Below are 10048 nucleotides of genomic sequence, written 5' to 3' on the forward strand. Positions count from 1 at the left end.
CTTACAATGACAGGCTGAGAGCCATGGGGCTCGTTAGCCTGGAAAAGCATAGACTCAGCGGTGATTTGGTGGCCACCTACAAGTTTAGCAGGGGTGACCACCAGGATCTGAGGGGACGTTTGTTCACCAGAGCACCTCAAGGGATGACGGTCATAAACTCCTGCAAGACCATTTCAGGCTGGACATAAGGAAGAATTTCTTTACTGTCCGAGCCCCCAAGGTCTGGAACAGGCTGCCATCAGAGGTGGTTCAAGCATCTACGCTGAACACCTTCAAGAGCAAATTGGATGCTTATCTTGCTGGGATCCTATGAGCCCAGCTGACGTCCTGCCCTTTGGGCAGGGGGCCGGACTCGATGATCTTCCAATGATCTCCCTTCCAGCCCTAATCTATGAAATCTATGAAATAAGTGTCCGGGTCAAAGTTACAGAGGAAGTCAGCAGCAGAGTTGGAAACAGAACTCTGATCTCTGAACTCCCAACCTTTAATCACTGAGCTATCCTTCCTTTCTTAATCATGTACCCAATGAATAAGTGGCTAATACAATAACAAACTTTGGCATTTTCTGCAGCAGCAGCTGACTGTTAAGCTGTGATCACTTTTATTAAGAAGCAAAGCTGCCTAAAACAACAGCGGCTCAAACAATTGATGAGAGGAGAATTTGATTTTTGGCTGGTGACTGTTATACAGTTCCCTTGTCTGCCTGGTTCATTTGGCAGGTGTGAGCAATGCCCGGTGATTAAAAGGAGCCCTTATTATTAGAAATATTTTAGGCACACAAAAATGTTAATAATTCTTCCACATTCCTGGACAAAAATAGCTCAGAATATAGAGGAATAGAAAGGGAACAGGCTCTTTCTTCTGAAGTTCATGTAAAAGTAGGGAGTGGTTATTCTCATTCTCCCTCCCTCCCCCCCCCCCAGGTGACAGTGAAGAAAATATTATTTCCATCTACTGTAGCTGCAAATGCACCCGATTATGCCCAAACTCTTGGTTAGTGCCTTGGGGGTTGAGTGGGTAGAGAGTATGCCTTTCTTTGCATAATCAAAGTTTTTATGTATAACGACTTCATGGAGCTACGTGTTAGAGAAGTGGGGATCAAATAGATGAGGAGAGGAAAGTCTTCCTACGTTTAGTAAGCAAAGCTTTCTCTTTTGTGCCTGGTGGGGTGAGAGCTGCATCTCCTGATTAAAAATCCTTTAAGGCAAAGATTAAGGCCCCAGGCTTCTTCTTACTTGTCAGCACATCTTACCATCCATAGAAAGAAGCATGTTGGATTGTCTGCATACCTTTTCATGACGGGGCACTGTGAGAGGCCCTAAGCCGTTCTGATAATGTCCTCTGTTGCTCCCATTGGGATCGTGCCCTTTTTTGTGCTGGTTTTGCTTGTGTCTAAAAGATAGTGCTCTATTGTGCTTTTAAGACATGCTTAAATACCATTTTTGTGAGGGAATTTTAGAACCCCCTGTATTTCACTCACCCTTTAATGAGTGCTCTGATAATACATATAAAACAGTAGGAAGCTGGATTTAATATCAGCACTCATTAAAAATATATAGCATCTCTATATAAAGCATTGCTATGGTTCCCATTACTACAGTATCTGAGTGCCTACCCATTGTACAGATGGAAGAGCTGTAGACACAGAAACCCCAGGCGCCAGTAGCTCAGAAGTATTATTTAGGCACCTAAAAACCTTTGGATGTGGGCATAAGTGGATTTCCCAAGAAGTTTTGATGGACCAGGGCCATAAACCCAGACCCCCTAGTGCCCAAACAAATCAACTCTCTTTCCGACTTGCAAAAATGTAACAACAGGATTGTTAGAAAAATATTTTGCATTCAGTCATTTTTCTCATGTAAAAATTAATAATCTATTGTTAGATTTAGTGCACTGCGTAGCACCAAGATAATGACAGCACAGATAGTATTTTACACTGATAATGGTAATAACAGTTCACATGGGAAAGCCAGTTCTTCACTTAGAAAAGAACACAGCCTCTGGAATAATTCATCTGAGTTTTCTTTAGTTTATCCGTGTTCTCGTTCTCTGTCACCCCGCACTTCCTTTCGAGCTAGAGACACTCATACCACTCAAAGCCTGTGGGCTGTTTATCTTCAGTGATGTATCTTCCCAGAATAAAATTTGTGCTTGCGCACTGCTGTGGAGTTGACCAACAAGGATGCACAAAGAACGAATCTGTTCCCAACGATAAGGTTGACAGCTAGAGTTGCGGGACAACTCAGAAGGGAGCTCTCACTCTACCTTGAAGCGAGGAATTGTCATCCTTTTACACTTAATATGAAAACCAATATACAGTGTATTCTGGTTTGACAGGCTCAGATTGCAATATTTAAGATGTTTTTGTCTTCCCAGAGGCATTATGGGTATCTGCCCTGCATCCCCTATGCTCTCCAAGAGGGTAGTGCTCAAGAATGTCCTGTTTCCACATAGCAAACCTGGAAATGTAGTGTTAAAGTGCCATAGGATATCCCCTGGGTATCGCTCAAGAAGATGTGGGGCAGAGGTCTCAAGAGCAGCTGAGGGGGCATCCCCAGAGTGGCTTCAATGCCATCTTTTTTCTAGGTTTGGTGTGTGTATGAGCAGGTGGATAGGATGTTCTTGAGAACATCCCTCCTCCAAAGCACCAGGCACATAATGTAGACATCCCTTATATGACTTCAAGACTCCATGAAGTCCTAAGGCAGAAGAGGCTATGAAAAGCTGGAGCAAGAAAGGGAGAGCATTACTCCATGTTCAAATAATGCTTATGATATTATTTTGGATTTGAACAGGTGATGCTGTCTCATTCATGGCGTTCTTTCCAAAAAGACCAGGGAGAGGGAGGGAGGGAAAGATGTCATGGTTATCAGCAGGCATGTTGTTAGAGTTAACACAGGAGTTGTCAAATGATGCCTATTTCCCCCAAAATGCTCTGTGTGAGCACCAGTCTGCAAACTGTAACATTTATCACTAATGAGTATTATTCAAAAACATCATTTAGTATGTCAGCCCTGTAATATTGTTTTGGGCAAAGGATTTAAGTGGCAAGATGTGTGTGAGTGTGCGTCTGCCTTTCTGATTAATTGTCATTGTAATCTCACATAATGCACTCCTCAGCTTGACATTTTTAAAGTAAGGGTAGGTTGGTTGATTCCTAAAATTAATTATAATTCAGATTCCAGAGTATGAAAAGGATATAGAGCTTTCAGTAAACCTTTTAGACACAGCTAGAGTTTGGGACTGATTTATTATGTGCTTCTGCCACGCTCTACTGCTCATGTCATGAAATCTTTAGGAACTTATTGCAAGAAAATGGCTCCTTTTCATAATTTGGATGTAATGAAAAAGACTCAATCAGTTTTTTAACCACATTGTCACAAAGACAAATAATATCTGAGGGGAATATGGCCTGGCCTCTAGGCAGCTTTTGTATAAGTATACCCATCTTATTATTGTATTGGTGTTGCTTGTTCCCTTTCCCCATCAGCTTTAAGTTAGAGCAGTGTGAGCATCTTTATACTAGTAAAAAAGCATTCACACAAGGTTGGCTTGTGACCACTATAACTAGACCAGACGTGGTCACTTCAATATGAGACGCTAGGATCATAAGAGTGAGTTTTTAGAGGAACTAGCACAATTGTGTCATACACTAAATGGTTTTCCAAGAGTTTAGAGAGAATTGTAAGATAAAAGTTAACTTGCTGCCCATGGGATTCCCTGACTAAGATTTTGGCTACACATGGAGATATTCTGGGAAAAGTGTGTCCACACATGGGGTTATTTAGCTACCACATTTTATAAGAGTGTAACTACATAAAACGTGTTAATGCACATTAACCTAATTGAACGTGTGTTACAGACATGTGTCTACATGTGCACACTCTTAATGTGCATTAAAATGATGAAATTAGGCTAATCGTGCTTAAATTTGATACCTGCAGTTGCAGTATCAGTCATCAGGTATGATTCATTAATGTTCATTAACGCACCTGTAGAATTTTAGTGCCTGGTCTGCCCAGCCACTGGGGGCACATGATCCAGAATGGTGCTGTTACTGTGTGGTAGGATTTCCCTGTTAGCAGACATTAGAGCTCAATTGGGAAGGGCAGATTAGCAACTGCAGACTTTCTCCTGCATGTTGGGCTCATTCAGCTTTTCCCTGAGGACAAGTGAAGAGGAAGCAGCCTTTTGGCAAATGGAGCTCTCATCAGGGATAGAGAAGTCTTAGTGTTGGAAAGGAACCCAAAAGAGAAGGCTTTACGCTGCAGTCATGTTGTATTATTGAAGAATTATGTTTTTGAGAATAAATACAACCCCCCAGGGGACTCACTGGTGACTGCATATATAGCTTTGCTTTGGCTCATTTGGAGTTTGGCAGAGACTCCTGCAGCTCACAATTCTCCTCTGTGGAGTTTCAGAAGGCTTGAAAACTTCCGTTGTTTGCTTTAAAACAGCCGCCAGGCAGCTTTAACATCCATGACAATCATTTACACAGATTGCTGACTCTGGCAGCCTGATAGGCTCATAGTTTATAAGAATGATTATTTCTTGAATATCTGTATTGTACGGGGCACAGAAAGACCTTCTTTGGATTTGCCCTGTGCATCTTCTGCACAATAGAGTTGCTATATGCGTTTCTCTGACAGTGTCACAAATCATCGAGATAACTCCAAAACCAGTTTAAAGATTATTCCTTTCTCTCCTCTTTCTACAAGACTTCCTAGCTGCAGAGCGAGAAGTATTGTCCATTGTTTGGCTCAAAGTTTCTAAGCTTTTTGGCAAGTTAATAGTCCTCCGTTGTAACCAAATAGCTAGTATCCCACTGGCTGGACATGTCTACATGAGACACTACTGCGCAGTAGCTCATTTCTACTGAGCAGTAGAATCTGAAAAAAACCGTGCGGGGGGAACACTACTACGCAGTAACACCAGTTACTGTGCAGTCATTTAGTACTTGCTTATGCAAGGAGAGTGCATCTAAAGGAGCTTATGCAAGTACTAAATGGCTGAGCAGTAACAAGTGCACAGTCCACTGCTTGTGTAGATACATGATTCTGTGGGTTGAACTTAGTTGGACTTAGTGGGCTGTATTTAATTTATTTCATATGCTAATACAGTCTATGGACCATGTTCCACCTTCATTTTACCTGATAAGCTTTAACTAAATGCCCTATTGTGGATATAACTCAAATATAGTCTAATATGTAGATTGTTATACATTATTTTTCCTCAAGAGTGTCTGAGCATCTACCTCTTTATGATAACATGATAGTGCAAAGTGTAACTTATGTGTTTCCTTCTGTTCTGTATTTCTTAAAACTGGATTAATTCTTTTGCACAGTCTTTGAAAACTGCAGTTCTACAGTTTTCATACTGCTATTAAAATACTTTAGGCCAAATTATTTTTCTTTTTTTTTTTAAATCAGTGTAACTCTGACTTCAGTAATTGAGAGCAAAACTCAGCTGCTTATTCGCAGAGAAAAAACTTCACGACAAATTATTTTACTGTATGCAAATAGAAAAAGGATTTCTAACATATATTAGAGACAACCCTGAATAGATAGCCACATACATATCACACTGAAGTATTCTCATGGGGGATTTAGATGGTTACCTATATTCAGTGATCACATGTAGTGAGACTCTGCTATAACAAGAGACCCAGTGTAGCAAAAAGGTATTTGGGCTGAATTAGATGCACTGTCCTTTAGACTTTACAGTGAGCTGCATTCCCCCTGCTGTAACAAAGATCTGTCGTTGGCCATTGGCCGGCTGCTAGCAACACAGTCTGTTTACCTGATTTGGGATAATAATGATGCAGGTTTACCAAATCAGAAAATGAAAGGGAAAATATTTCAGTGGTCATTATCAGGTAGATTCCACAAAGTATGATTATAGGAAAGGTAGAATATTAAGTATCGTGATACAGCAGGCGACAAAATCCAGAAGTGGACTCATTCAATTAATTGATCAATTAGTTGCCTTTAAGACTGTCTGGTTAAAATCTAACTCTGTTGTGCTTAATTTAAAATTTAACACATTTCATCGCTACTAAGGGAAATTGTAGGTTAACTTCCATAAGTACCAAACTTGCCTGGAGCCATTCTTGATGTCAATATTTATAAATAATAAAATGTTTGCATTACACAAATATCACTTAACATTTGCTAGACTACTTGACTAATTGCTTGGGTGACATTTTGTTCCACTTGTACTGGGGTCTTGCCACCCTACATTAAATAGCCATTTCATTTGTGTCATGTGATTTCTCTTCCAGTAGGCTTCAGGGGGCATGTTTACATGAGACGCTAACTGCGCAGTAGCCTAATAATACTGCGCAGTAGTGCATCACAGCATGAACAGTGCTAATATGTGTGTAGTAGCATTAGGCTACTGCACAGTAGCATCACTAAAAAAGCATGCACCGGTGCTACTGCGCAATACCGCCGTTTACTGGACGTTAATTGAGAACTTGATTATACAAGTACTGAATTTAATATGCAGTAACTACTGTGCATTAATGAACATGTAGATACTCCTACAGGCACTTATATATCTATTATATCTTTCATACGAGGAAAAAATGGTTTGGATTTGATGCACATGCTTTTAAAATCCATGGTTAAATACTTACTTTGACCATCTTCCTCCATATTCAAAAGCAAATTTCCAATCAAAAGTCTTCTGGTCTGAGTCAAGAATAAAGATACAGAGAAAAGAACCAATTCTCATTTAATCTAAGGGTTGGTCCCCACACAGTTTTTGTGTGGGGTAAAATTTGTTCCCAGAATAGTTTTGCTGGTACAACCTAGTTTGAATGCAACTATACTGGTATAAAGATGCTTTGCATCAGTTTTGCTTATTTTCTAAGTCTTGCCTGCTCCACAGATTTCTACTAGTATAGCTATATTGGCCAATGGGTGTAAAGAACTAGATTTTTTGATCAACGTAACTGTCTAAATGAAAAATTACTGGAAAAATTGGAATTTTCCCTGTATAGTTTGTTTGTCTTATAGAGGGTTGTTTTATTACACCAGCACAAAGAAGGGCTGATAGGCCCTCATATGTATTAGGAGTACTTTGTCAGGATAATCTGTTGGTATCTCTGTCTTGATGAGGTGCTCTTAGTGTAGGCATTGCTTAAGGCCAGATTTATAGAGCCTGCTGGGGATCTTAAGACATTTTCGTATCTATAAGAAGTCCTTGTGCAGACATAGTTATGCAGAAAAAATATTCATTGGCTAATACAGGTTATTTTGCTCCAGGAAACTGGTTAAGGTAACCTAGCAAGAGAATTCTGAATTGCATCTCGGCTGAAGCGGGCAGAGAAGGAAAAGCGGTGCTGACATAGTTCTACTGGCAAACTTTTTTTCAGTGTAGATTAGGTCCTAAACTTTGGCAAATAAGGGTGCCTATACATGAGCAGGGAGGCTGCTCCAATGCACTGTAATTGTTTTAGTATAGTAAGACAAACAAGCAATATGGGGAAAATTCCAGTTTTGCCAGTAATATTTTGCAATTAATTGAGTCTGCTGGAGCATGGCTATTACCACGCTCCAGCAGCCTCCCACATCTCATGTACCAGTGTCGCTGAACTTCAAAATGGCAGCAGGGACACTTTATGTAATGCTTGTTTGACAAGCTTTAGATAAAGCTTCCCCAACACCATTTTGAAGCGCAGGGACACTGATATACTAGATGCTTCAGGTGCTTTAATTATAGTAACTCTTGGAGCCGCTGTAATTAAAGTGCCCTTCCCTCTCCCCCAGCCAAAAAAACCCCAAACCTACTGGAGCACATGTATCAATGCCCTAACTTTTACTGCTGTAAAACCTTTTATACCTGTGTAACTGCCTCCAAAGTAGCAGGTAGGTACACATTTAAAAATACTGGCATAGTCAAATGGGTACCACTTTCCTAAGGAGACAGGCCCCAATGATCTTTTGCACCAGGGCTAGGTACAGACATTCAAAAAGCCGAAGGCGGAATTGATCCAAGTTATGCAGTTTTCTGTAAGCGGCGTAATTTAGATTGGTAGGTGTACATTTTAACCCACTTTATGGGCTTTTAAGGGCTGCCTTTAACTTCTCTAGCAACATACTGTAAAGGAGAAAAATGACGTCCCACAGAGAAAGATGAAGTATCAGATTAATCTTGGCTGTTAAACCTGGACTCCACCCTGTCTCCATGACTCTGACTTAACAGCAAATGTAAAATTGAGTTGCATTCAGTACAACTAAAAATGTATTATTGACCTTTATGTGGGATGAGGGCTCCTTCCTCTTCCTTCCTTCCTTCCTTTCTTCCTTCCCATTTTATATCGTCTACTCTAGTGATCACTTTCTAAAACACAATCATCCTTTCTTAGGGTTTTTTTATGTGACTATTTCTTTCAGACATCTTCCTCTTGTTAGCTCCAAAAACATAATGCTTCTATTTCTGATCATCGTCTATTCCCAGCTCTGGACTAGTCAAACTGTGGTGTTTTTTTCACGTTGGCTCAAAATGCTTGTTCACCATCTGGAAGCATTCACCTTTCTCTTCTGCTGTGTAAACAAGAGGGGCAATTACTTTCATGGATTCTGGGCTGCCAGTGGAATGACAGCAGGAATAACTAGTGATGGGTGATACCAGGAAGGTATGAAGTTTGTGGAAGCTCAAGGATTTTGGGGGAAGCAGAACATCAACCCACCTTTACAAATCATCCTTGGCCCTTTCATTTAATCACAAGAATGTCTTTAAAGACAGATTCGATTTTTTTCAAGCAATTGACTAGGCCCTCAGCTGGTATAAATCAATATAGCGCTACTACCTTTAGTAGAGCCATGAAGATTTATAGCCATTAGGGGGCTCTCTGGGTACATTTTATCAGCCAGACATGTGGATGTCAGAAGAATTTCAAAAATATTCAAAAATTTCAGGTGAAGTACCTGAAGACTGGAAGAAGGCCAATGTGGTACCCAATTTCAAGAAAGGGCAGAAAGTAGATCCCAGGAATAACAGGCAAATCAACTTGACCTCAATCCCTGGTAAGATTCTGGAGAAAATTATCAAGGAGACCCTTCTGCATAAGCTTGCTGAGGGCAACATCCTGAGGGATAGCCAGTATAGGTTTGTTGTGGGTAGGTCTTGCCTGACCAATCTCACCTCCTTCTATGACTAGGTGACCTATCACCTGGACAAGTGAGAAGAGATTGATGTCATATATCTGGACTTTAAAAAAGCCTTTGATCTGGTGTCCCATGACCTCCTCATGGGAAAATTGGCCAACTGTGGCCTCGGCTACACCACAGTCCAATGACTGGGAAATTGGCTCTGAGGTTGGACCCAGAGAGTAGCGGTTGATAGTAGCAAATCATTATGGTGCTCTGTGACCAGTGGCATCCCACAAGGCTCTGTCCTTGGACTCTTTAACATCTTTATCAACAATGTGGATACTAGTGTCAGAAGCGCACTCACTAAGTTCACCAACGACACTAAACTTTGCGGCATAGCGTGTACACCTGAGGACAGGCTAGTGATCCAGGCTGACTTGGATAAATTTAGTAAGTGGGTGGATACAAACCTGATGACGTTCAATACCGATAAATGTAAGGTACTCTACCTCAGGGAAAAAAACCCCACAGTTTTTTTAAGCTCGGCAGTGCTACACTTGCTAGCACCACAGCTGAAAGAGACTTGGGGGTCACAATTGACCACAAGATGAACAGGAGCCACCAATGTGATGTCACAGCTGGTAAGGAAAACAACTCTCTGGCTTGCATCCGTAGATGCTTCTCAAGTAAATCTCAGGATGTCATCTTCTCACTGTACTCAGCTTTGGTGAGGCTGCAGCTGGAGTACTGCATCCAGTTCTGGGCTCCACAATTCAAGAAAGATGTGGAAAAACTTGAGAGAATCCAGAGGAGAGCCACGCACATGATCAGAGGGCAGGAGAACAGGCCTTATGAAGAGAGGCTGAGAGCCATGGGACTCTTCAGTCTGGAAAAGCGCAGGCTCAGGGGGGACTGTTCATAAGTTTCATCGTTTCATAGTTTCTAGGGTC

This window comes from Crocodylus porosus, unplaced genomic scaffold (assembly GCF_001723895.1).
Source record: "Crocodylus porosus isolate Cpor-Errol unplaced genomic scaffold, CroPor_comp1, whole genome shotgun sequence".
In the NCBI taxonomy this organism is placed as follows: Eukaryota; Metazoa; Chordata; order Crocodylia; family Crocodylidae; genus Crocodylus; species Crocodylus porosus.